Source organism: Microtus pennsylvanicus, chromosome 5 (assembly GCF_037038515.1).
Source record: "Microtus pennsylvanicus isolate mMicPen1 chromosome 5, mMicPen1.hap1, whole genome shotgun sequence".
NCBI lineage: Eukaryota > Metazoa > Chordata > Mammalia > Rodentia > Cricetidae > Microtus > Microtus pennsylvanicus.
This window is the reverse complement of record NC_134583.1, coordinates 42,597,381-42,624,572: the sequence shown is the minus strand read 5'-3', so window position 1 is coordinate 42,624,572 and position 27,192 is coordinate 42,597,381. Positions and strand designations below refer to the sequence as shown.

The 27,192-nt window shown below is 48.2% G+C and overlaps 1 long non-coding RNA gene across 2 annotated transcripts; it reads right to left on the bottom strand.

Annotated features, from left to right (window-relative positions):
* Window positions 1-7,661: 7,661 nt before the first annotated feature.
* On the bottom strand, window positions 7,662-26,260 carry LOC142850755 (uncharacterized). 2 transcript variants are annotated; one of them, XR_012910716.1, is made up of 4 exons: window positions 25,449-26,260; window positions 11,243-11,352; window positions 10,562-10,699; window positions 7,662-8,952 (listed from the first exon to the last, which is right to left on the bottom strand). It is a non-coding gene; the product is annotated as an uncharacterized LOC142850755 (long non-coding RNA). The 2 variants fall into 2 exon arrangements; XR_012910715.1 differs by having other exon boundaries at window positions 10,562-10,696.
* Between the last annotated feature and the right edge of the window lie 932 nt (window positions 26,261-27,192).

Genomic DNA, 27,192 nt, shown 5'->3' with positions numbered 1-27,192 from the left:
ACCACCTCCATCACCACCACCTCCATCACCACCACTACCTCCATCACCACCACCTCTGTCACCACCACCACCTCCATCACCACCTCCATCACCACCACCACCTCCATCACCACCACCATCTCCGTCATCACCACCACCTCCATCACCACCACCATCTCCGTCATCACCACCTCTGTCACCACCACCACCTCCAGCAGCACCACCACCCCATCACCACCACCATCTCCGTCATCACCACCTCTGTCACCACCACCACCTCCAGCAGCACCACCACCCCATCACCACCACCTCCTCCACCTCCACCACCTCCACCTCCATCACCTCCACCTTTACCACCTCCACCACCTCCACCACCTCTACCTCTACCACCTCCTCCACCTCCACCACCACCACCTCCACGTCTACCACCTCCACCACCACCACCAGCACCACCAGCACCACCACCACCCCAGGAGAGAGAGAAGGAAAACTGCTAAAAATGAAAAGAAACAACACAAATTTATTTCTCAGTTCGTAGGGCTGGAAAGTCCGATATGAACACACGGTCTCTGATGAGTCCTCTTTGATGGCCCATGATCAGCCATCATTCTGCTGCGTCCTCTTATAGCGAGGGGACAAGTTAGTCCTCCAGAGTCCCTTGTACTCCCGTCTGTAAGAGCTCTACCATCGTGACATGACGGTCTGCCCCGAGGGTCTCTCTCACACAGAGGCCCCAGACACCTGGAAAAGGTCACCTTACATTCATATCTGTAACCCTGAAACGTGAGAGGGTTCAAGCTACCCAGGACAACCCTTAACCAATGGAGGCAGAATCAAAAGATTAAAGCTGGTCACTTCTGCTCCCCAGCTCTGATACTCGTATGGGAAGGCCACAGCTTTGGCCCTGGGCAGTGTCCACACTAGGATGCTCTGTTGTCCCTTCTTGTCCCCTCCTGATCCCATCCTGCTGCTTAAAGTCACTTTTCTCATAAAATGCCTACACACGAGCCTCCGGCTGTACACACAGCCCCATGTGATAATACACCAAATGACAACGGCTCTCAAGCATTTACAGTGGAGTTTAAGACACACAGATTAATGTCACCCTCTTAATCTGAAAGTTTCAGGGACCAAAGGTGTCATAATAGAACATTGAATGCATGGGTCAGAAGCCTGTCTGGGATTATGTAGGATTTTTTATTTGCTTGTTTTGTTAGTTTTTGACTTTTTTTTTTTGAGACCTAGTCTTACATGTAGCCTTAAATAGCCTAGAACTCACTCTGTAGACCAGGCTAGCCTCACAGAGATGGGCCTACCTTTGCCTACCCAGTGCTGGGATTAAAGGCGTGCACCACCACACCTGGGGATTATGCAGTTTTTACATACTTACTTTTCTTTAGAATTTTATTTCTTTAAAAATCTCCAGGTAATTAGGAATAATGTATTGTCTTAAAACCTCATCATTTGTAAATTTTAGAAAAAAAACTATTAAATCAGTCATTTTGATTACTAGAGTTTTTCCCCTGTAGTACTGGAGACTGAACCTGAGGCATCAAGCATGCAGCTGTGATAATAAGAGATTCTCAAAGAAATATAGTGGCAAAACCATCTACTTTAAGTGGAATGTTATGGATGCATTATATGAACATGAAAGAGCCAGTCTGTAAAATATTGATTCTTCAGAATAATTCAGCTGCTTGCACTCACAGCCTCCTGACCCGAGTGTCAGTACAGGAAATAAAAGATAACCAGAGAATTTGGATATTTCACTTCATTTGGCTTTTTCAAACATTAAAATTTTAAACTCAGCATCCTTCGGGAGCTAAAATATCACATTTACATTTTTGTTTCTGTGTGGGAGGAAGACCCATAGTCATCTTTAACTAAATTCCGTGCGTTTTTATCAGAGCTCCTGCTTCAGTGAAGACAACTGAATGCACATGCACTAGAATTTAATTTCTTTGTTGTTTTTAATCCCCCCCCCCCCCAGTCTGTTTTTTGAGAGCTCTACCGGCTAAATCCCAATTGATGGAAATGCATTGTTGAGTGATGCTCAGGGGATCAGGAGACAATTAAACAGAACTCCATCTGATAAAGGGCATGCTTGGGCAAGACTGGATGGCTTTTATTAATTTTCTTTTCCTTTTCTTCCTCAAGCTTCCAAACAGAGCAGCTGATTTTACGGTGAATCCGCGCTCTATGTGGAATCTGCAGCCCACTCTCCCTGTGAGGGCTTCTGTTCTCCGCGTTTAAAATATCCCTCAGCTGGGACAGAGAGCAGGAGATGCATATTCATTCTGAAACACGCCCCTCCTCTTCAAGATTAGCATTTTGGGGTACCTGCACCCCAGGGTGGAGTTAGAGCTGTTGAACCCACGGTAATAATAAGACCACACCACGGAGTAGAGCGGCGAAAGTCCTTGCCCTGTGACACAGGGAAAACTGAGATAATTAAAATACCAGCTGCCCACTCAGCAGAAGCCAACCTTTCCCTGTTGGAATTGAAACAACTGAAGTGATGCTGTTTTTTCCTTAGAAAAGGAAGAAGTGAAAACTATTTTGAGGAATAGACTGGCTGAAGTGGGTGCGTTCAGGAGAAGATGACACAGTTTCCACTCTCAGAGTCCTTTTGCATATGGCTTAGAAAATGCTCTTTTGAATCCGAAGAGTCAAGCACCTGGTGATGCCTAGGGCCTTAGAGACTAGCTCCTCTGGGATGTAGGGCAATGGAGCCAGTCTGCAGTGAGTACTTGCAACCACCAGGGGGCGCAGAGTATACACAACAAAGCCTTTCTGAGTGCGGACATCTTACAAGGGGTATCTAAAACTTCCATGCAAACCAGAACCTTGCTGCCCAGGACTGGAGAGAGAGGTGGGCTACCAAGATAAGGGGAGAGGAAAGTATTTTTGAGGGCAGGAAGCTAATAAGTTTAAGCACGACATCCGTACTATGTGCACAATCTGTCGTTTACCTACAAATTCTCCAGATAAACAGGGTCCTAATAATTTAAAATGGGAACTCAAGAGAGGAAATGAGACACCTTGGAACTCCCAAGAGGATTCAAATTGAACACTGCAGAATTTCTGCACATTCAATAATTTATGAATGGGGTCAGATGTCATGTGCCGAGGCAGCAAACGGAAGTCCTGTAATCCACAGACATGGAGGAAGCATCTAGCCGAGGCTGCACACAGGTCACTCTACAGCACGGGCTGAGGGCTTCTTTATATTTGTTTTACAAAGTAGAGTGGCCCCTCCGCAATTGTGGCTTCCAGATCTGTGGATCCAACTATAATAGCAGATTGAAAAAATTTAGTACACACTCAATACCCAGGACAAAAATTACATCTGTAGTAGCCATGTACAGAATTTGGCTTTGTTGTTGTTATTATTATTCCTTAACCAATACGGGCTAGTGATCATTTTGATAGCATTTATGGTAAATGAGTCATTATAAATATTTTAGAGATGACCAAAGTTCACTGGTTACATGCAAATACTATTCGATTCCAAAGTACAAGGTGAATCCCAGAAGCTTAGATACTGTGGGACAACTGACAGAGTGTGTGTGTGTGTGTGTGTGTGTGTGTGTGTGTGTGTGTGTGTGTGTGTGTATGCACAGGCATGGTTACTATAGCACTCATGTGGAGGTCAAAGAAGGTGTCAGTCATCACCTTCTGCCTTATTTGAAACTCTCTTGATCGTCCCCGCTATGTGTCAGCCTAGCTAGCCTTTGAGTTTCTGGGGATTCTCCTACCTGTCTCTACCTCCCAACTCCATATGGGAGTGCTGGGACTAGACTCCTTTTCTTGTATCTGGTTTTACATGGGCTTGGGTCCTCACACTCATGCCAAAAGCATTCTATCCAAAGCAAACACTTGTATGTGGGATTCTCCTCTGTATGCTGTGAATATCATTGGTTAATAAAGAAACTGCTTTGTGCCTATAGCAGAGCTATAGGGGAACAGAGCTAGGTGGGGAAAACTAAACTGAATGCTGGGAGGAAGGAGGCAGAGTCAGAGAGAAGCCACGTAGCCCTGCTGGAGACAGACGCCGGAACTTTAGCTATAAGCTAAAGTTACCACTTGGCCATACACAGATTAATAGAAATGGGTTAAACTAATATGTGAGAGTTAGCCAATAAGAAGCTAGAGCTAATGAGCCAAGCAGTGATTTAAATAATACAGTTTCTGTGTGATTATTTCGGGGCTAAGTGGCTGGGAACGAAACAAGCGTCCTGCTTGCAATGAGCACTTTACCTACTTGAGTTTATTTCTGAGTCAGTAAGTGGTTATGTAGACCAGGCTGGCACTTAAGGAAATTTGTCTACTTCTGCCACTGGAAGCCTGGGATTAAAGGCTTGCACTGCTATGCCTGACTGTGCCAGAATTCTGTAAACCCCGATTAGAAGTCTTCCTACTGAAGGGTTTCTTAATGTTTCTACACTACCGATTTTTGGCCTGACTGGATTTACATATTATTAGGGCAGAGCTGCATGTTTGTTTTATAACCAGGCTGGCACCTTGAAGGTATTCAACCAAAAGTATTTTTTCCTCTTTCTACCCAAATGGTTAGGAAAGAGCTTAGGTTTGCAGGCAAGAACAGGCTGAGATTGGTATTAGCAACAGCTTGTTCTTCAAGGTTATCTCACGCACAATATTTTATTTCGTTCTTGTAAAGATGTGAAATTTACCGTTCATTCAAAGGTTTTGAATTCAGCAGAGCAGCATCTCCCTTTTCACTTCAAACTGTTTTTTTTCTAAATAGACAGCTATTAAAAGATCCATCCTTTTGAAGACTGATTTCTTTAATCTTTTCAAATACATTAACATAAATTACAGCGCACAATTTGCAGCTCACGTCTCTTTGTAATCCTGGCCTTTTGCTATTTGATTTTCTTTAATTGTTCCCTCCGCCTAAAGGGCTTTTCACGCTGTAAGGATCAGAGGTGAGCCTTCCTTCTGAAAGCTGCCCCGCCCCCACCGCTTCTACTCACACCCCCACCGGCCCCAGGAAGACAAGAAATCCCTTTATCTTTGATTTACTGGGCTCTTACTGGTCTCTGTGTAATCCTCAGAGGCCGGGAGTCATAGCAGCCTCCAAGCCTACAGAGGAGGCCTAATTAATGACAAGCTGTCTTTAATACCAAATACATTCCTCCCTCCCCACCAATGGCCTGTTGGGGCCACTTGTCCAGAAATTAGCTCAAATACCTATTGGCCTTCTAGAATCACGTTGGATTCTGTACTTCAAGTCCTTTCGTTCAGATCCATTCAAATCCAATGGGCATTCATATAGGATGGATATTTCTCAGTTAAACAAAAGCAATTATTACAATTCGATCAATATAAAACCTAAGCAATAGCATTTTTTCTAGAAAAGGAAGTAAAAAATTCTTGCATATGTCGAGAGAGGGAGGGGTGAGTCACTGGCTTCCCCAAAGTGTCATACACATATTTTTCCTCTAGGGGGCGTAAATTCCTTGTTTCTGGTGAAAAAACATGAGCCATAGTTTTGCTTCTTGGAGCCTCTGGGGGAAATTGATTTAGCTGGGCCTTAATTGGAATAGGAAAAAAAAAAAAAACTCCACTCACACTTGTAATCAGATAACACTATAACCCAGAACTTGGTTGAAGTCATTCTGGGGACCGAGACACAAAGTCCATTCAATCTGCCGATGACCGTTGGCCTCACAGGGAGCACTCCCCCTGAGGAACTTTTCACCTCCGCTACCGCGTAGATGATCTTGGCCAGCTGCTCTTAGCTCCTGTACGGGGTTGTACCGAATATGTCAGAGTACTTCCAGAAGAGGCAGGCACTCCGTGGTGACTCAGAAGCACTGCCTGTCATTGCCTGGGTTCCCTAGACAACAGCCTGAGTCAAGAAGTCTCCTCTATGAAGATTTACTTAGTAGGCGGTGTCAGGTGCAGAAATGAGGAATGGTACGCTGACCAGCTGTCCCTGTTTGTAGGACACTGGGAGGTTTTCTAAGAGGTGAGACTTCGTGGTGAAACCCAAGACGTCCCAAGTAGATTTGAGAGGAGTGATCCCTGGTGAGCAGCTCAAGGCTGTGCTTCTGGTCTGGTTTAATGCCATAGTACAGAGTATAGAACTGCTCATCTGTGGGGTGGGAGAGGGGATCCATTGGCTCCCATGCTCCGGTGAAGTTACTGATTGGAATGTTAACTCCTCCCACATCTCCAGCTTGTGCTCCCCTGAGGGCTGTGAACCTCCATAAGCATTCCCCCACTGAGGCATCAGAGAAACTGCGTGAAAGGAGGGAAACAGCTCAGCGGAGGAGCGCGCTGCCATGGGCTCCACCTACAGCGCTCTGTTTGCTGCAGCAATGCTGAGTGACAGCAAGAGTCACAAATGTGGGCAGGGTCCAAGGCGTGACGCACCCAAGAAGACTGATTCTGCCAGCCTTCGCTTGACTTGCGTGCTGCTTTTAGCTTCCAACTAGTTTATCAATTTAATGGGTTTTTGTTTTAAATAAGAAATCCAACAAAAGATAGTTTGACTTCACTTTGGTATATAGTGGAAGAAACTGTGCTAATAATCTCTCTTGGTTAAAAAGAGAAAAGTTACAAGTCATTGTACCGTTTCCCCAAACTGAGGTGTGGATTAGATGTCACCACCAATTTGACAAATTTTTAATCATTAAAAATGCTTGGACAGGTGTGGTGGTACTTTCCTTTAAGCCCAGAATTTTGGAGGCAGAGGAAGGTCTGGTCTACAAAGTGAGTTCAGGGTAAGCCTGGGCTACATGGTGAACAGGGCTACCTCTTGTCTGAGGAAACTTGGGGAACTTGTTAGTTCCACTGTTGGAACTCACATAAAGAAGGAAGGATAGAGCCGGGCGGTGGTGGCGCACGCTTTTAATCCCAGCACTCGGGAGGCAGAGGCAGGCGGATCTCTGTGAGTTCGAGACCAGCCTGGTCTACAAGAGCTAGTTCCAGGACAGGCTCCAAAACCACAGAGAAACCCTGTCTCGAAAAACCAAGGAAAAAAAAAAAGAGAGAAGGAAGGATAGAATCAAGTTGACAAAATTGTCCTCTAAACTCCACATTTGAGCTGTGGCATGCATATCATACATGGACACACACACACATACACACACACACACACACATACACACACACACACACACACACACACACACACCACCACCACCACCACCACCACCATCACCATCACCATACATTTCTACATGTATTTGGGTTTTTTATTTTGTGAGTGTTTTGTCCTCAGGTCTGTATAACCGCCATGTGCATGCCTGGTGCCCTCGGAGACCAGAAGAGGTTTTCAGAGGGCTTCGGATTCCCTGGAAATGGAGTTAGGATGCTATCAGATATCACATGGTGGCCAGGACCCAGCCCACGGCATCTGTAAGAGCAGCAAATGCTCTAACCATTGGGCAATCTCTCCAGCTCCAATAATAACGTTTTAAAGTCTATTGCACCACCCAACACCCTGGTTCTGTCCCAGCAATGCGCCTCACAACGCTTCGTTCTGGATTTCACACTGCAAGGATGACTTAGATGCATTGTTTGCTTTTATGGTTCTTTTAAACCTTTTATGGTGGAAAAATTTTAAATAAACAAAAATAGAATGGTATTGTGCAGCTTCTTTTTAATCTTTCTGTTGTGCAAAATTTTAGAAGTAAACAAAACCAGAGAGAATAATGGAATGTACCCCAGTACCAGCCATGACCACCCAGCGTGGGCCGTTCTTTTCCATCTCCCTCAGTGAAGAAGATAGGCTGCAGTGAACAACAGGAAGCCTGCTTACTCGCTTCTAAACAAAAAGCACCGTTCACCACAGATTGCATAGTCTATAGACCAGGGCTCTGCAGAACGGAATGATGTCTTCAGAAATACAGTTTCCTCCGTCTTCAGAATGTGAGTGGGAATGGTTGTCCCGCCTCCGGAAACCTGCATTCATGCTCCAGTGAGGAGGGAGCAGAGGGGCTGACACCAGCGAGGGACAAGTGTCCTGTCTTGGGCTTGCTGGGAAATCCTCCTCTGGAGCTTCATCTGCTCCGTTACTCTCGTCTTCTAGGCTAGGACCAGGTGACACAGGAGCCTGGGGACATCCCCGTCCTATCACGAAGAAGGGGGGCTCTGCCCTTACACTCCACCTTCCTCTGTGCTTCCAATGCCTTCCCTTCCCACAATCCCTCAGGTTATCCATCTATTCAACAAATATTCACCGAGCATTCCCAAGGCCAGGCCCTGGGTCTCTAGAGAGAAATGAAAAGTGATTTTTACTTGTAAAGAGGTCCTAGTCTAACTTATAGCTGGAAGCCAATCCATAACATCTAAACTCGATCAAGCCAGTCACACAAACACATTATTTAAGGATGTAGACGAAGCCTGTTCAAGATATAAAACTGAAATTGTTCAGAGGGCTTGGTTGCCCTTGGAGACTAGACTGGGGGCAGGGAGGTGCAGAACGGAGGATTGTGGGTAGCATTACTCATTGCATGTACTTCTGCGATTGGCACCAATGTAGGTAATAGTTTTGCTTCTGTGTCGGGTGTGTGTGTGTTTGGGGGTGGAGTTACCATGTGCCTGCATGATTTTGATAGAATAGATTTTTTTAATTCCAAAAAAGTATTTCAGTAAACAAACATCTTACACAGAATTTTCTCCATTTTTGGTTATGTTTTCTTGCTATATCCTAAGAACCGCTGGGTAAAAGACCGCTGCTCCAAATTGAACAGTTAAGCAGACGGGCACGTGTAAGCCACCAGGCACAGCGCAGGCACTCAGGACACATTAGTGAGAAACAAATTAATCACCCGGCGTTTTGTCCAGACTCCAACGCCTTCCCCAGGGTTTCGCCAAAGAAGTGCAGTTCTCCCTGTGGCGTCCCTCTGGGTCTTCTGTGAGCACAAGCAAGGCTGGCAGCAGGCAGCTTTGTGCCGGTGGAAATTCAGGGTTTTGGCAGTGTACTTTTGGGATAGATTCCTAGAAATGGGTAAATGTGTATGTAATTTTGCTAGCTATTGCCTTGTTCCCCTCCTGTGGGTTCCATGTCTTTCCCCCTCCCTCCAGCAATGTGTGAGCTCCCATTTTCTTCACAGCCTCACTATGACAGGTTAAGTCCAACCATGGGAGGTATTCTCATCTGGGGATCAGGAGTGGGCCTCTCTCTCATCTCTCTCGCTCTCTTCCTCTTCCCTCTTCTTCACTCCCCTACCTCTTCCTGCTCCTCCCCTTCCCTTCTCTTCCCTCTTCTCTTCTCCACTCCTTTCTGTCTTCTCCCCTCCTTTCTCCCTTCCTCTCTCCTCCTTTCTCCTCTCCTTTCCCCTCCTCTCTCTTCTCCTCTCTCCTTTCCTCTCCCCTCCTCTTTTCTCATCTTCCCTCCTCTTTCCTCCTCTCTCCTCCTCTTTCCTCCTCTCTCCCCTCCTCTCTCCTCCTCTGTCCTCCTCTCCCCTCCTCTCCGCTCCTATCTCCCCTACTCTCTCCTCCCCTCTCCCCTCCTATCCTCTCTCCTCTTCTCACTTCTCCTCTCTTCTCTCCTCTTCCCTCCTCTCTCCTCCTCTCCTCTTCTCTCCCCTCCTTTCTCCTCTTCTCACCTCTCCTCTCTTCCCTCCTCTCTCCTCCTCTTCTCTCCTCTCCCATCCTCTCATCTCCTCTCTCTCCTCCTCTCTCCCCTCCTCTCTCCTACCTCCTCTCTCCTCTTTTCTCCTTCTTTATTCCTCTACACACTCCAAGTAGATGGAGCTCAGGACCTTGAATACACCAGGCTGGTTGCTCTGTCACTAAACTACATCCCCAGCCAGAACCAATCTTGATGACATTTGAATATCCATTTCTCTCGTCAGTACCCATTACTCCCCTCAACCACCCAGACAGCAGCTCAGCCCATCTAGCTGCCTGTTCTTTGCTCCTGAAGGGTCTGTATGTCCCATTGCTTGCCCTTGCCAGACCTCAGTATCCCGTTCAAGCTGTTGCAAAGGTGGAGGCTAAACAACCCTCTGAGCTGCCCACCTTTCCTTTCTGCCCCAGTGTTAGCAACCGCCTCATTCTGCTTACACCTTACCATCAAAATGAGTTCATTATGTCCCCGAACCACAGGCTTGGGAACCCAAAAGTGTATAAGAAGCAGCTCTTTCTCATACAGGTGGAGCTTTCCTGTGTCACTTTATGGAGGAGCTCCCTCTTCCTGGAGACCAGGGCTTTTCCATCCATCAGAGCCTGAAGTTGTAGGAGCATGAAGCAATACTAACCTCTACAAATGGGTCCATCTCCACAGCAGTAAGATGGTCTACTCTTCCTTCAACTTTCTGGTCACTGATCCTTTATATTCTCATTATAGAGACAGCATCCTCCACAAGAGCCGCCAGTTAAATACATCCTCCAAACCCACAGGGCAGGGTAGCACCATGATGCCCCAGAGTTTCACCTTCTCAGTACTTTCTGGGTGACATTCACCATAGATCAGTGGACCCCATGAAAGGGTCGTTGTGCACATACCTTCCTTACTATAAAACAGGACTCTTGGGCTGAGGTATATGAGGCAGAGTTCTGACCCAGAGAACCAGGAACACTGTCAGCTCTCTGTGGTACTCACAGGGTATCACAAGTGCTCTCTGCCTGGTTGAAAAGACGGAGGCATTCATTCCACTCATCTGGTCTTCTCCGGGAGAGCTGCACTCTGGACTCTGTTGTTGGCACACTGGAGGGTCAGCCAAGGTAGCACCAAGACCTGCTTTGGTGAATGGGCAAACAACGCAGAGCTTCACAGTGGCCACTTTGCCTCTCAATCCATGAGTCTATTGCTCAACACTAGAGAGGCCGAGGGCAGAGGCCTGGCATCTCCAGAGCAGTCCTTCCATTCGTCCCAGTCAACATCAACGTGAGGTGCTGATGCCCTCAGACCCAGTGCCTGTCCCCATGGGTCCACCCGAATCTGCTCCCCTGACCAGCCAGCTGGTGCTTTAATCACTTTTCCCTCCACCAAAGGCTCCCAGTCAGGAACATGATCGCAAGCACAAGGACCTGAGTTTGAGCTACAGGACTCACAGGAAAAGGCAGCGCAGATTGCATTTGTCACCAGAGATACGAAGATCTCTGGGGCTCGCTGGCTGGTCAGTTCTAGCCTACCTGGTGAGCACCGGGTCAATCAAAGACCCTGTTTTAAAGGAGGCAGATGGCGTCTGAGGATGACATCTCAGATCATCCTCTGGCCTTCACACACATGGGAGCGCACGCACGCGCGCACACACACACACACACACACAAATATACACACCATGTGTTAGAGAAAGGCTCTCAGTCTGCTTGCCGCTGTTTTCCCCTCTCAGCATTTCCCTCCCAGCCTGCCTGGGTCTGCAGTCCTCTCACATCAACCGACAGCTGCACCTGCAAATGAGAATCAGGCCCATGTGTTTCCTCTCCCCCACCCCCAGCTAGAGGAAGCCCCAGGGGTCTGTGTGGGCTGCAGGGGAGGGATTATGACACCGGCTGTGTGACTCGTTTATGCTCCTTCCTAGACGAGCCATTTCCATCATGTGATAGGTTGCCCCTGTACACTCCCGACCTTATCGTGACTTGACAGTTTTAGTAATACCCTGCTCATAGAGACAACTGCAATTTCATAATTATTTGCTGTCAGCCCCATAGTCAGTCTCTGTGATGGCTCAGTGGCCATCAGCAGCTGCTTTGGTAGTGGCGGTGGTTTGTTGTTGTTATTGTTGAGACAGGGTCTTGCTATGCAGCCCAGGCTGGCCTGGAACTCACAGAACCTCCTAGGAGCTGGGATTAGAGGTGTGTGTCACCGCATCTGTGGTACCACACCTGGCAGAACCTTCTTTTTGAATGCATAGCTCTTGGATGCAGAAGACAAGGCCTAGCTAGAGACACATGCTATGTGAAAAATCCTAGCAGGGTTTTTCCAAGACTCTCTACCCAGTGTCCCTAACACTGAAGCAGTGGACAGAGTTGTTTACCCTGCAACCTGGTCCTGATGTAGGATCCTCTCTTTCCCTACTTAAATTTGATAAGCTTATGACCACTTGATGCAAGCATTAGGACAGTCTTCTCACTGTGGCTCATGTTGCCTCTGACATCCAAGCAACCCCCCTGACACATGTATCTCACTTCACAACAAAAGCACAATAACTTATACCTCACAAAGGACGTCACAGCGAGCCCCAGACCTAGACTCCCCACCACCTTCTATACAGAAACCTCCTGACGCTGTAGGGTTTCCCTCCCATTTTCTCACACAATTTCACTAGGAAATTCAACATGACAACGCATTCCTGTTTCCCTTTGGCATGACGTCACTGTGGTGAACCAGAGTGCTCTTCCACAGACAATCAAAGCCACCGAGGTACTGGCTGGCTGCATCCTAAGGGACGGCAGATGACTCCATGGCCTTGGGACACACACAAGTGGCATGTATGACTACTCTGCCCATCTCGACGTGGGCAGCTTCTTGTTCTCCTTAGGAACAGAACTGAAAGGACATGTTTGCAGAGTTGAGGGCAAATGAGGGAAGCAGAACTGACCTAGTCAGGCTAACCATGTCCTCAAGGACCTCTGTAGGCACAGATACACGCGGACGGAGTGGTAGGTGGGTGGGGACTACCACCCCATGTCTTTCATGTCTTCATTGATTTCTAAGTTAAAATTGCCGACCTAAATGTGAACTGAATAAGTAGTTTCGACTTTAAGCTACTATTTGGGGCATGGCTGTCATGAAGCAAAAGCCGGATTTGACACGGGAGCTGAAGATAAAGACGAGAGGAATACAGAGGAGCAGGATTTGGGAACGTTCTAGTGTGATAAAAAGCAACTTTCTGTTGCTCTGACAAATAGCAACTTTGGGAGGAAAGGGTTTATCTGGCTTACAGGTTACAGTCCGGCATTAAGGGAAACCAGGGCAGGAACTCAAGGCAAGAGCTGGAAGCAGAAAGCAGAAACCACAAAGGAACACTGCTCTCAGATGCAGAAACTGGCTCCCCTTCAGCTGCTTCCTATAACTCTGCAGCCCAGCCTAGCTGACCAGGGATGACACCATCATACTCAGGGAATGATGCCAACCACAGTGTGCTGCGGGACAATGGTCTCTATCCTGTTACTTGATTTTAGATTTTGGGTTTTGTTTGTTTGTTTGAGACAAGGTTTCTCTGTGGCTTTGGAGCATGTCCTGGAACTAGCTCTTGTAGACCAGACTGGCCTCAAACTCACTGAGACCTGCCTGCCTCTGTTTCCGGAGTGCTGAGATTAAAGGTGTGCACCACCACTACCCGGTATCACTTGTGTTTTAAATAAACACTGACTGGCCAGTAGCCAGGCAGGAAGTATAGGTGGGATAACCGGGCAGGAAGTAGAGGCAGGGCAATGAGAATTCTGGGAAGAGAGAAGTTTCAGTCTGTAGTCGTCACCCAGACACAAAGGAAGCAAGATGTGACTGCCTCGCCAAAAATGGTACCAAGCCACGTGGATAACACAGACAAGAATTATGGGCTAATATAAGTTATAAGAGTTAATAAGAAAAAAAAGAAAAAAAGAGTTAATAAGAAGCCTGAGGTAATAGGCCAATCTGTTTTTAATTAATGTAGACCTCTGTGTGTTTATTTGGGGCTAAACAGCTGCAGGACTGGGCGTAAGGGAAACCTCTGTCAACACAGTGGATATGTCTTCCCACCTCCATGACTGGAGGACTGTTTCCCAGGTGATTCCAGATTCTGTCAAGCTGAAATTAATACTGGCCATCACAGCAGTTAGCCAGCATAGGCCTTACTAGGTAATTTTATTACCCACTTTCGCCTCTCTTCTTCCTGCACAAAACCTGGTCCCAATGGTCCAGGCCATTCATTAGGTGGGCCTGCTTCCCGGACCCTTTGAAAGCAATGGCCTGGGGAAGACGCCTGCTCTGTCCAGGCCATCCCTGTATACAGGCCATGCTGCCCTGTGCACCTCAGCCTTCCCCACTGCAGGCCATTGCCCTTCCCACTGCAGACCATTGCCCTTCCCCACTGAAGGCCATTGCCCTTCCCCACTGCAGACCATTGCCCGTCCCCACTGCAGACCATTGCCCTTCCCACTGCAGGCCATTGCCCTTCCCACTGCCGGCCATTGCCCTTCCCACTGCAGACCATCGTCCTCCCCACTGCAGGCCATCGTCCTCCCCACTGCAGGCCATTGCCCTTTCCCACTGCAGGCCATTGCCCTTCCCCACTGCAGGCCATCGTCCTCCCCACTGCAGGCCATCGTCCTCCCCACTGCAGACCATCGTCCTCCCCACTGCAGACCATTGCCCTTCCCACTGCAGGCCATCGTCCTCCCCACTGCAGACCATTGCCCTTCCCCACTGCAGACCATTGCCCTTCCCCACTGCAGACCATTGCCCTTCCCCACTGCAGACCATTGCCCTTCCCCACTGCAGACCATTGCCCTTCCCACTGCAGGCCATTGCCCTTCCCACTGCAGGCCATTGCCCTTCCCACTGCAGACCATCGTCCTCCCCACTGCAGGCCATCGTCCTCCCCACTGCAGGCCATTGCCCTTTCCCACTGCAGGCCATTGCCCTTCCCCACTGCAGGCCATCGTCCTCCCCACTGCAGGCCATCGTCCTTCCCACTGCAGGCCATCGTCCTCCCCACTGCAGACCATTGCCCTTCCCCACTGCAGACCATTGCCCTTCCCACTGCAGGCCATCGTCCTCCCCACTGCAGACCATCGTCCTCCCCACTGCAGGCCATTGCCCTTCCCACTGCAGGCCATTGCCCTTCCCACTGCAGACCATCGTCCTCCCCACTGCAGGCCATTGCCCTTCCCCACTGCAGACCATTGCCCTTCCCACTGCAGACCATTGCCCTTCCCACTGCAGGCCATTGTCCTCCCCACTGCAGACCATTGCCCTTCCCACTGCAGGCCATCGTCCTCCCCACTGCAGACCATCGTCCTCCCCACTGCAGACCATTGCCCTTCCCCACTGCAGGCCATCGTCCTCCCCACTGCAGGCTATTGCCCTTCCCCACTGCAGGCCATTGCCCTTCCCCACTGCAGACCATCGTCCTCCCCACTGCAGGCCATCGTCCTCCCCACTGCAGGCCATCGTCCTCCCCACTGCAGACCATTGCCCTTCCCACTGCAGACCATTGCCCTTCCCCACTGCAGGCCATTGCCCTCCCCACTGCAGGCCATCGTCCTCCCCACTGCAGGCCATTGCCCTTCCCCACTGCAGGTCATTGCCCTTCCCCACTGCAGGCCATTGCCCTTCCCACTGCAGACCATTGCCCTTCCCACTGCAGACCATTGCCCTTCCCCACTGCAGGCCATTGCCCTTCCCCACTGCAGGCCATTGCCCTTCCCCACTGTAGGCCATTGCCCTTCCCACTGCAGGCCATCGTCCTCCCCACTGCAGGCCATCGTCCTCCCCACTGCAGGCCATCGTCCTCCCCACTGCAGGCCATCGTCCTCCCCACTGCAGACCATTGCCCTTCCCACTGCAGACCATTGCCCTTCCCCACTGCAGACCATTGCCCTTCCCACTGCAGACCATTGCCCTTCCCCACTGCAGGCCATTGCCCTTCCCACTGCAGGCCATCGCCCTTCCCACTGCAGACCATTGCCCTTCCCCACTGCAGACCATCGTCCTCCCCACTGCAGGCCATTGCCCTTCCCACTGCAGACCATTGCCCTTCCCACTGCAGGCCATCGTCCTCCCCACTGCAGACCATCGTCCTCCCCACTGCAGACCATCGTCCTCCCCACTGCAGACCATTGCCCTTCCCCACTGCAGACCATTGTCCTTCCCACTGCAGGCCATTGCCCTTCCCACTGCAGACCATTGCCCTTCCCACTGCAGACCATCGTCCTCCCCACTGCAGACCATCGTCCTCCCCACTGCAGGCCATCGTCCTCCCCACTGCAGACCATCGTCCTCCCCACTGCAGACCATCGTCCTCCCCACTGCAGACCATTGCCCTTCCCCACTGCAGACCATCGTCCTCCCCACTGCAGACCATTGCCCTTCCCCACTGCAGACCATTTCCCTTCCCACTGCAGGCCATCGTCCTCCCCACTGCAGGCCATTGCCCTTCCCCACTGCAGACCATTGCCCTTCCCACTGCAGACCATTGCCCTTCCCCACTGCAGACCATTGCCCTTCCCCACTGCAGACCATCGTCCTCCCCACTGCAGACCATCGTCCTTCCCATAGTGCGGCAGAACTTCCCTCTATGTTGTCCTCATGCTCTCTGATGCAGCCTTCCCCAGAGGTGCTGACCACGGCACTCCACTGTCCATCGCTCTTTGCCCAGGGTAGAAGGGTTCTGGGGAGGCAACTGCACTACTGCTAGAACCAGGACTTTTTGGGCAAACCTGGGAAGGATAGCCCAAACCAGTCATTCCACAGAGAAGTGCATTACCATGACCAGGTCAGACTAACCAGGATTAACACCAAAGGGGCTAGAGAGGAGGTTAGTTTTCCTGTGAGCAGTCAAACAAAGTGCTTTCCTACGACTCAGTAGAAGGGAGAAAACTCTCGAGTATGCAATCAACATAAGTGATTATTATGAGGTATCATTTTAATTGTGTTATGATTATTAAATGAGATATACTCATTCTCCTATGCTGTTGCTGTGAAGATTAGACTAAATGACTTATGACATGCTTTACATGGAGAACAATAATAGTCTCTTTATTAAACACTTACTTTGTTCAAAGCTCTGCCCTAAAAGCATTTGTGCATTTAAAGGCATCGCATGCGTTCTGTCACACATCATGCGATGTCCCAGGGAACAGGAATGCAGGCTTCATTTTACAGCGCTTCCAGAGACGTAAGCAGTTAAGTGAGGTCTCCAAGGCCAAGCAGCTAGGAAGCAGACTCAGGTCTCAACCAAGGGCTGACAGTGTGATGCCCTTTTACACACACACACACTGACACACACACACACACACACAGACACACATGCTTACATACATTCAAACACAAACACCACACAGCATCGCATTCACACCGGCATGCTCACATACACTTAGACACACCATGTCACACATTTTCATATGCTCACACACACAATCACATGTGCTATTCACACACACACATATGCTGACACATACGAAGGCAGACACAAACACAGTCACAATGCATTCACACACTCGGTGTGTCCACACTCATGCTCACCCACACTTACACTGCACTATCACAGTTGCATACCCCATACAAACACAGGTCACAGATACACACAAAATCACACACGGGCACACAATCAACTCTCACACAGTGGCACACTCACATGACTCCTCTCCCACACACTTTTATACACAATCTCATGTAGACTCACACGTACACTTTCAGAGTGTCATCTTTGACAGACAGAACATTTGTGGGTAACCGATGTTAAAAGTGTGGTCACGTTTGCTTGCTTTAACGTCTAGACTGCCGATTTCCCCACTCTGACCCAGGCCACCACAGCGGGATCCAGTATCCCCCGCTTCATACTGTGACCCTAGGACCCTAGACCTAGACTCAGCACTATGGCCAGGCCGTCTTCACAGGCAACAAATGAGCATCTGTGAGAACATGTTTGAAGGACACTGGTCACAATTTCTGCTCACAGTCACAGGTAGAAACTTCAAGTCTTCTTTTATAGTTACTTAATTTTTTTGTTGATGCACAGGTAGCTGAGCTACTTAACAATCCTCTATTCCAACTGTGCCTATTATGAAGATGTCACATACTGCTTCATTTACCACTTCTGGCTTGAAGTTCTGCCAAGATTGTTAATCACAGGACTAACATTACTGAGAACAGTCGCCCGAGTTAGTACTCCATAAATAAATGAACCACTACAAAGTCTGTCCTAATTAGGGTCACCATTGCTGTGATGAAACACTATGACCAGGACAGGAACCTGGAGGCAGGAGCTGACGCAGAGGCCATGGAGGGATGCTGCTTATTGGCTTGATTCTCATGGCTTGTTCAGCCTGCTTTCTTATAGAACCCGGCACCACCAGCCCAGGTTTGGTAACACACATATAAAATACCTGCAGGCTTGCCTACAGCACAGGTTCCCTCCTCTCCAGTGACTCTGTCAAGTGACATAAACTAGCCAGCACAGGAATGTTCAGAACATCTCGTGAAAGGTGGCATTGTGTCACCGCAGTCAGAGCAGACCAGCAGAAGCAGTGTTCCTAAGACAAAACAGCTGGTCACATCGCTCCCATCATCACCAGCAGAAGCAGTGTTCCTAAGACAAAACAGCTGGTCACATCGCTCCCATCATCACCAGCAGAAGCAGTGTTCCTAAGACAAAACAGCTGGTCACATCGCTCCCATCATCACCAGCAGAAGCAGTGTTCCTAAGACAAAACAGCTGGTCACATCGCTCCCATCATCACCAGCAGAAGCAGTGTTCCTAAGACAAAACAGCTGGTCACATCGCTCCCATCATCACCAGCAGAAGCAGTGTTCCTAAGACAAAACAGCTGGTCACATCGCTCCCATCATCACAAGCAGAGTGCTTTGAATTCATGCATGCTTGTCAGTTCTCACTCACTCTCCCCTTTTCATCTGGACCAGGACCCAGTCTGTGAACTGGCACTGCCCACATCCAGGCTTGGACTTTCCATCTCAGTTAAACTGTTTAAGAAAACCCCTCACAGGCTTGCTCACAGGCCACCCTAATCTAGAGGATTCCTCTTTGCAACTCCTTTCCCAGGTGATCTGCCCACGGCAACGCACAGCTGGAGATGGCGGTTCTCAACCATCTCTCTTCCTCCATCTAGTCCCTGGAACCTCGATGTTCTCACTGACTTCACCCACCGAATTAATTCCCCAGGGCCACTGAAACCAAGTATCACAAACTGGGTGACTCCAGGTAACAGAAGTTTGTGGAATCAGCTGTGGAGCTCAAAGGCTAAAGTCAGGACTGTGAAACATCCAGTGCCTCTTCTCAGCTAGTTGACACAAGCCTGCCCAGGTTTATTCTCTTTTGTAAGTATACGGGCATGGATGTGCAATTGCTCGTGTGTATGTGTACACACACATATGTGAGCATGCATATGGAGGTCAGAAGACAACCTTTCCTCAGGCACCATCCACTTTCTATTGGAGAGAGAGAGAAAGAGAGACAGAGACAGACAGAGAGAGAGAGACAGAGAGAGATTTTGATTAGCCTAGGCCAGCTCTGTGGCCAGGGAACTCTGGGAATCCACCTGTTTCCACGTCCCCACTGGTTGGGTAAAAGCATGCACCACCATGGTCGGCTTTAAAAAAATGTTATGGGAATGAAACTCATTCTTGTGCCTACAAAGCAAACACTTTTCTGATGGTGCCACCACCTCAGCCCCCAGATGTTTATTCTGTGTATAAAGGAGAAAATCAGCCCCAAACATAGCAGGGAAAATGGCAGAGCAGGGGTCTGAACCAGGTCTGCCAGATGCTGGAGTCCCCACAGCATTCTTCACAAGAGCTTCCCGGCCACCTGGAGAACCATGGGAAACTTTGAAAAGGATAAGAAAGGAGCAAACTCAGAAGCCTGGCTTGTGCAGCATTTGTTTATTTACTTAGTGGGGGGGGTGCACGTGTGCTATAGCAAGCATGCAGAGATGAGGGGTGCACTGTGCTATAGCATGCATGCAGAGATGAGGGGTGCACTATGCTATAGCATGCATGCAGAGATGAGGGGTGCACTGTGCTATAGCATGCATGCAGAGATGAGGGGTGCACTGTGCTATAGCATGCATGCAGAGATGAGGGGTGCACTGTGCTATAGCATGCATGCAGAGATGAGGGGTGCACTGTGCTATAGCATGCATGCAGAGATGAGGGGTGCACTGTGCTATAGCATGCATGCAGAGATGAGGGGTGCACTGTGCTATAGCATGCATGCAGAGATGAGGGGTGCACTGTGCTATAGCATGCATGCAGAGATGAGGGGTGCACTGTGCTATAGCATGCATGCAGAGATGAGGGGTGCACTGAGCTATAGCATGCAGAGGTCAGAGGACAGCTTGGATGAGTCAGTAGTTTCCTTCTATCATGTGGGTTCTGAGGATCAAACTCAAATCATCAGGGCTTGGCAGCAGGTACCTTTAACCACTTAGCCAACTTGCCAGCATGGGCACCTGTTTTCTCTGTAACTAGTAGATGTTGGGGGGGAACGTCACCTAAATAGATGAAAATGGGTACCTAGGGGCAGTTTTTGTTTGGGGGAGTTTTATTGGTGATATTTTCAAATAGACTTGATGGCGATATGATTATTAATCTGGTTAGCTTTCTATCTCACATCTTGAGCCTGTGCTGTCCTGGAAGCTAGTTTGTGTTGATTGACATTTGAGCTGGTCACACAGGCCTGATTACCATGAACATGATTTCTTTTGCTGGGCACCTGACTGTTCATCATGCAGACACAAGTTTGCCAAGCAGAATATTATCTTGTGTTTAATAAAGTAACTCTTACATGGCCATTATCACCATCGAGATATTACCAAAGATATGTAGGGTTGGCCCCGCTTCCCCGGGAGATACAATTGCTCAGACTGAATCTTTAATAATAGTGACTATACTTTGTTTCAGCATTCAGTGCATGCTGTCTGCTGTTCTGTGTGGGTGATAAGGATGAAGAAAGAAACTATCTTAGTCTCTCCCTCAAGCAGCTCAGATTGGATGTAAAGAACAGTTGATTACAGTCAATGGGATCCAGGAGAGAACAGCACCAGCTAGCACTCTAACTTAGCTGTGCACACCATGCAAGATAAAGCAGGACAGAAGCGGGCTCAGCGCTTCTGCACACCCAAATGCAGCAGGACCAGGGACAGTGTGGCAGGCGTATACCCCCTCCCCTCTGGAACTCTAGTAGAAAACGGGCGTCACTATTCAACGCCCCCTCCCCTCTGGGCATCACTATTCAACGCCCCCTCCCCTCTGGAACTCCAGTGGAAACGGCGTCACTATTCAATGCCCCCTCCCCTCTGGAACTCCAGTGGAAACGGCGTCACTATTCAATGCCCCTTCCCCTCTGGAACTCCAGTGGAAACGGCGTCTCTATTCAACGCCCCCTCCCCTCTGGAACTCCAGTGGAAACGGCGTCACTATTCAATGCCCCCTCCCCTCTGGAACTCCAGTGGAAACGGCGTCACTATTCAATGCCCCCTCCCCTCTGGAACTCCAGTGGAAACGGCGTCTCTATTCTGTCACTTGTGACTCGACACCCACGGGAGGTGCTAGAAATTAGAAACTCCTCCACGAGAATGCTCAGATTTCAGCATAGCTGCTTTCTCAGTGATTCTATCCACACACTTCAGCCTTCACGCACGTGATATGCTATCTGTAAGAAACCCTTTTTGGGAGAACCTAGGTCACACAGGAAACCCAAGATATAGGGCAGTTTGAAAATGTCATTTCAATCTTAAAACTCCAGGTTGAGGCCTAAGATTGACGATTTAGAAGACAAAACCTGGTCAGGTGGTGTGGGTGGCTGCCGCAGCTCGCGCCTTTAGTCCCAACGCTTGGGACCCAGAGACAGGAGGATCTCTGAGTTTGAAGCCAGCCTGGTCTGGTCTACAGAGTGAGTCCCAGGACATCAGGAGCCACACAGAGAAAGTCTGTCTCAACAGCCCTTGCCCACAAAGGGAGGCAAAGCCGGCCATCTTCGGAACAGGAAAGAGAACCATGGGCCACCACCTACTCTCTGCCTTTGGATCCTTGCTTGCACTTCAAAGTCCCTGCCCCTTTCTGGGTCTTGCTTTCCTCATTTGACCATGTGGGTGTTCTTTAAGCTCCTGTGTTCTGGGATGTTTCCTCCAGGCTCAGCTTCCAGACTTCCATTTCCTTTGTGACAAAGGGACAATCTTTTGGAGAGTCTCCCATTAAAGAGAGAAATCCGCCCCCCACCAGTCAATCCTAAGAAGAGCAGAGCAAGGCCGTGGAGGTGGCCACCTGGCTGCAGCCATCATAGGCACCTCTCCTTCAACATGTCCTCCCGGCCTGAGTGCTCTCCCTACCAACCTGCACAGCTTTGGAGTGAGAATCCAGGCCCCATGGTCCCATCAGTCCCTGATGGGGAGGCCCTAGGTAGTCACATGTCCAACCTGCACATCTGCTTCCTCATCCATGTAAACGAGACAAATGCAGAAAAGTGCCCAGCACAGCTTTAGATGCAGCTGCTCAGTGAGAGCTCCTCCCTCCTTCCTACCCTGAATCTCCTCTATGACCCTGGCTTTAAACACTTCTAATGGCGCCTGTGGAGACAGCTCAGGAAGCCTTGGAGCACTCACAGTGGAAACACCCTGCCTCTCCCCATCCCCTCTTTTTCTTTCAACACTGTAACATCCGCACAGGCAAAATTCCAATCCCAGGAAGTCAGCCAACACCAGAACTTGAGCTGAACCTACACCTTGGGGCAGGTGGCCCTCTTGGGAGCTATTTATATGGGGTCATTTCTATCTGACCCTTATGCAGGGATAAGGGAGCTGCAGGGACCCTAGCCAGTCAGTATTTCCAGGGGTGGACATCCTTCATGTTGAGCTTGGTAGGAGGTGGGCCTCTCCCCAACAGGACCAGGGCACCCCCGGTCATCTGGGCCAGAGTTCAGTCATCAGGGTTGGGATGCTGTGGTATTCTTTCTGCAGACCTGCCTCAGAGTTTCTGTCCAAGCTCTGTCAAGACAGACCAGTTTCTTCCATGAAGTTCTGTCCTTGTCAGCTTTGGCAAGAAAGTATCACAAGGGACCAAGCAAGCATCCTCGAGGCTCTTTAGAGCAAGGAGCAGACACACAACCATTTTCAAGTGAGCCTGCCTGTCAGGTGATCGCTCTTAGAGACTGGGCAAGTGGGCCAACCTCTTTCATTCATTATCCACGAATTTATTCATCTGTTCATTCATGTGGACTCACCCAAGCATCCACTCACTCAGTCATTCTGGTGCCCCTGCATTCAGTGCCCACTGATTCATTCACCCATGAACTTACTGCTTCCGTCAAGTGTCATTCATCTGCCCACCCACCACTTCCTTCCCTCACGTGCTAAGCATTTTTGAAGGCTTGCTGCAGGCCAGGAATCGGGGGACTCTTACTTGCTGGAAAGGATAGGTTCTCAGACAAGAAGGCCCTTGGGGAGGGAGTGCTGGCTGGTAGGTGCCTCGGGGGCAGCAGACAACAGAGCTAATAGCATGCCGCAGCTCACAACACTAACACTGATCATCAAAAAGCCTTCATATTTTTTTTTAACCTTCATTGATTTATTTGCAGGAGGAGGCTTGCATGTGCTGGTTTCGAAGTTGCTTCTCTCCTCCCACCACGTGCGGCCTTGGCAGCAAATGTCTGTGCCTGCCAAACTCTTTTGTCACCCCAAAGCCCTGCTCTTCTTTTAGGCATTTTCTTTTCTTTTCTTTTCTTTTTTTTTTTGGTTTTGTTTTTTGTTTTTTTTTCGAGACAGGGTTTCTCTGTGGCTTTGGAGCCTGTCCTGGAATTTGCTCTGTAGACCAGGCTGGTCTCGAACTCACAGAGATCCGCCTGCCTCTGCCTCCCAAGTGCTGGGATTAAAGGCATGCACCACCATCGCCCGGCTCTTTTAGGCATTTTCTTCATCCACATTCTTCCTTACCCTTCTTCTCCTTCAAGAGCCATCACGGACCTAACATCTAGCTTTTCGTTCATAAGAATTACTGTGAAGTGAATCCTGCAGTTGTGGGTGCTCAGATTTAAAGTTATGTAAGCTGAACTGTATGATAGACCTTAACCTCTCTTTTTCCTTTTTAACTCCTGTATGTTTTTAGGATTCGTGGTGCTGTGCATAATCTAAAAATTATCCTCACCAGCTAAATAACATTCAATGGTGTTTATACCCCTGCCTTTCCGGCAGTGCACTGTACGTCAGTCAACACTGACATCCTGTTCCAACAGCTCGGGGTTATTATACACACACCCAGACGTGGCCCTGGAGGGCATAGGACATGCATATACATATATGCATACACATGTGCCCTATTTAAACAACAGCTGCCAGGGTGGTGTCTAGAAAAACATCAGCCTGCACTCCTGTGGACGTTTCCACTTCCCATCTGCAGGTGACGTCATCATCTGGCTGCCTGGTTTCTGCCAGTCTACCAAGTACAGGATGGCTGTTTCTGCCCTCTCTGTTTCTCTGGAAACCAATGAGCTTGAGCAGGTTTTCCAAACACTTTGCGTTGCTTTTTCCATAAATATCTTGTTCTGGTGATTTTTTCCTTTTTATATTTTTTTATCGAGGTTGCTATTTCCTTGCAAGAGCTTCTTAGGTATCCCAGATATTAGCACCTTGTCAGCCTTAAACATTGCAAATAACTTCTCCTGTCCAATCAGCTTTCTGTTGACTTATCTGGGATCCATGTCACCAACCAGAAATCCACTGTTCCGGTGTAATTGAATTTACCAATGCTTTTGCTTATGGCTTGTCCATCACTCACACAAAACTATTCTGAATTTTCTTCTGTTTATTTTTGTTTTGCTTCTTTTCACACACCCCAGGCTAGACAGGAACTCACTATGTAGCCAAGGCTGGCCTTGAAAGCCTAATCTCCCTGCTTCCAGACCGCACCAGCACGCCTGGCTGCCCTGTGTCCGGTTACATTGTATTTCACCTTTCACTTCAGCCTGACTCATTCAGCACAGGAAGGTGATCCAGTGTCCCTCTCTGTGGCGACAGTGAGTTTCCCCTAGACACTGGCTCCAGTTTTGGCTGGCATCTTGGAGTTCCTGATTGCCAGGTGCTGCCCTGCAACCATGTTTCTCTTCTGTTGGCCCAGGGGTCTCCAACAGTGACACTTCCAATTATATCCCTCTTTATTTTAACATTCAAAGCTCATTTTTATATCATGAACTTTACTATTTTTCTTTTTCATCATTTTATGAATATACATTAATTAGTCATAATGGGTTGCATCGTGACATTTTTATACATATATGTGATGTATATCAATTATATTCACCACCATCGCTCTCTCTTGTCCCCCCTCCCACTGGCTGACCCTCTCCCTCATCAAGCAACCAGGAACTTCTAAGTCCTCAGAGCAGGGTAGGGCCTTGAGAGCTCCTGCCCCTGTGATAGACTGTTAGTGGGTTCAATCACGAGGAAATCTTGTACAAGTAACACAGCTGCTGCAAATTCATGCGTGCAACGGCCACGTCATGCCAACAGTCCACATTCCCCCGTTCCGTCTCTCCTCTGGCTCCCATGCACTTTCTGCTCCCTCTCCTGGGATGTTCCTGGAACAAAGTCACTGAACCAGCTAACCTAGATTTTGGGCTCTACTCTTCCTGTTAGGGGGTGTAGTAATATGGAGCGGCGGCGGGGCTGCGTCCCCAACACCCCAGCCTCCTGCTCAGCTAGCTTATGCCCCGAAATAATTACACAGACACTGTATTCTTTTAATCACTGCTTGGCCCTTAGCTCTAGCCCTTACTGGCTAATTCTGATATCCCAATCAACCCATCTCTAATAATCTGTGGCACCGGTCTTACCGGGAGGATTCTAGGTCGGAGCTTCATCGTGTGTGTCTGCCCGGGAGTGGGGCATGGCGTCTCTCTGAGGCGTCTGCTCCGGAGAGGAGAGCTGTCGAGTCTGACCTCACTTCCTCTTCCTCCCAGCGTTTTGTTCTGTCTACTCCTCCCACCTGTCTTCTAACCAATGAAATGGGCCAAGGCAGTTCCTTTATTAGCCAATGACCTTCCTCCATCATTTCCCCTTTTTCGGTTTAAACAAAAAAAAAAAAGGCTTTAACTTTAACATAGCAAAATTACATATAACAAAACAGTTATCAAGTAAAAGTTACAATAATCTTTATCATAACTAAGGAGAACTATAACTAACTATTCTTAACTCCATCAAAGACTCCAGAAAGATACAATACTACCTAAGCAAACAAGAAAAAAGCAACTTTCAAAACTCTAGAAATGACAGAGACATCTCGCTGCCTGGACAGTCACCCAAAGTTCCTCTGTACCGTTGGGGCATCCATCTTCAGCCTTCAGGCCCATGGTATCCAGCAGACATTTCCATAAAGCAGGAAAATTCAAAGTCAGTTCAGTCACTATCTGTTGTGTCCTGCAGAATGTCTTGCAGACTCTTTCATGAATCAGGAACCCCGAAAGATCATCTCACCTTAGGCAAGTTCAGCAGTCCTCTCTCTGCGGGTTCTCTGTGTCCAGTTTATGCAATAGTCCAGGCAAGAGCAGTTTCTTGCCCAAATGGCTATCAAACTCCATAATGAGCCTCTTCGATGCCCATCTTCCTCTTGAAGTAGATTGGTGCTGCCAGGAGCAGAGTGTCTCATTGTCATGAAAAGTCCTCAGTTATTAAAACATTTAATATCCTATTCTGTAATCTTTGGAAGACATGAAGAATGTCTATCTAAAATATATCTCTATATATCTAGAAAATCTAACTAACATGACTACAAACTTTACTATTATTGATGATTATCCATTAACAACCTATATTTCTTAATTATACAGTACATATTTAAATGAACTACACAATCACAATACCTTAATCAAAATCAGAAACACTTATACATATAATAAAATTGACCTTAAATCTCTATCAATAAAGCAAAATCTATATTAATGCAAATTATTCATATCTATATCATATCCCCCTTTAAATGTTAAAGAACATTTTATAAACCATATTTGGGAACATGGGCACAGTTTTTTCTCTCCAAACTGCTTCCTGCTGAATGGGGGCGTCATTAATTAGGTCTTTCATGGTATAACCTGTGTGCTAGTTTCATCTCAGTTGGCAGTTGAGTGAAGCAACTTTCTGAAGGTGTTCACACCAACCCTTCAGGAGGGCGTGGTCTATCATACCATATCGGGATAAATGCAATCCACAAGGTCTGATCCTCTGTGAAAACAAAAGAAGAATCTCTTTTCCAAAGTATCATATCCTTAGATCCAAATTCTGAAATCATACCCTCATGATATCCATTCTGGTTCCACTTGTCAGCCCATATAATGAAATGTCTCTCTGTACTTAGCTCCTTCACAGTCAAAAATTTTAAAGAAAACACAATGTACATAATCCAGACTCTCTGTGAATTTTCCATTTTTACGTGGCTTATTTTTCTTTATTTCTTTTAATCTCTTAACTATCTGTACTGTCTCTTTAAAGACTTTACCTTTTTTTTTTAAACCATTAACTTTATTCTCTATATTCTTTTTCTTCTCTCTCCCAAGCCTACGTACATTCATCCAACAGTGTGAC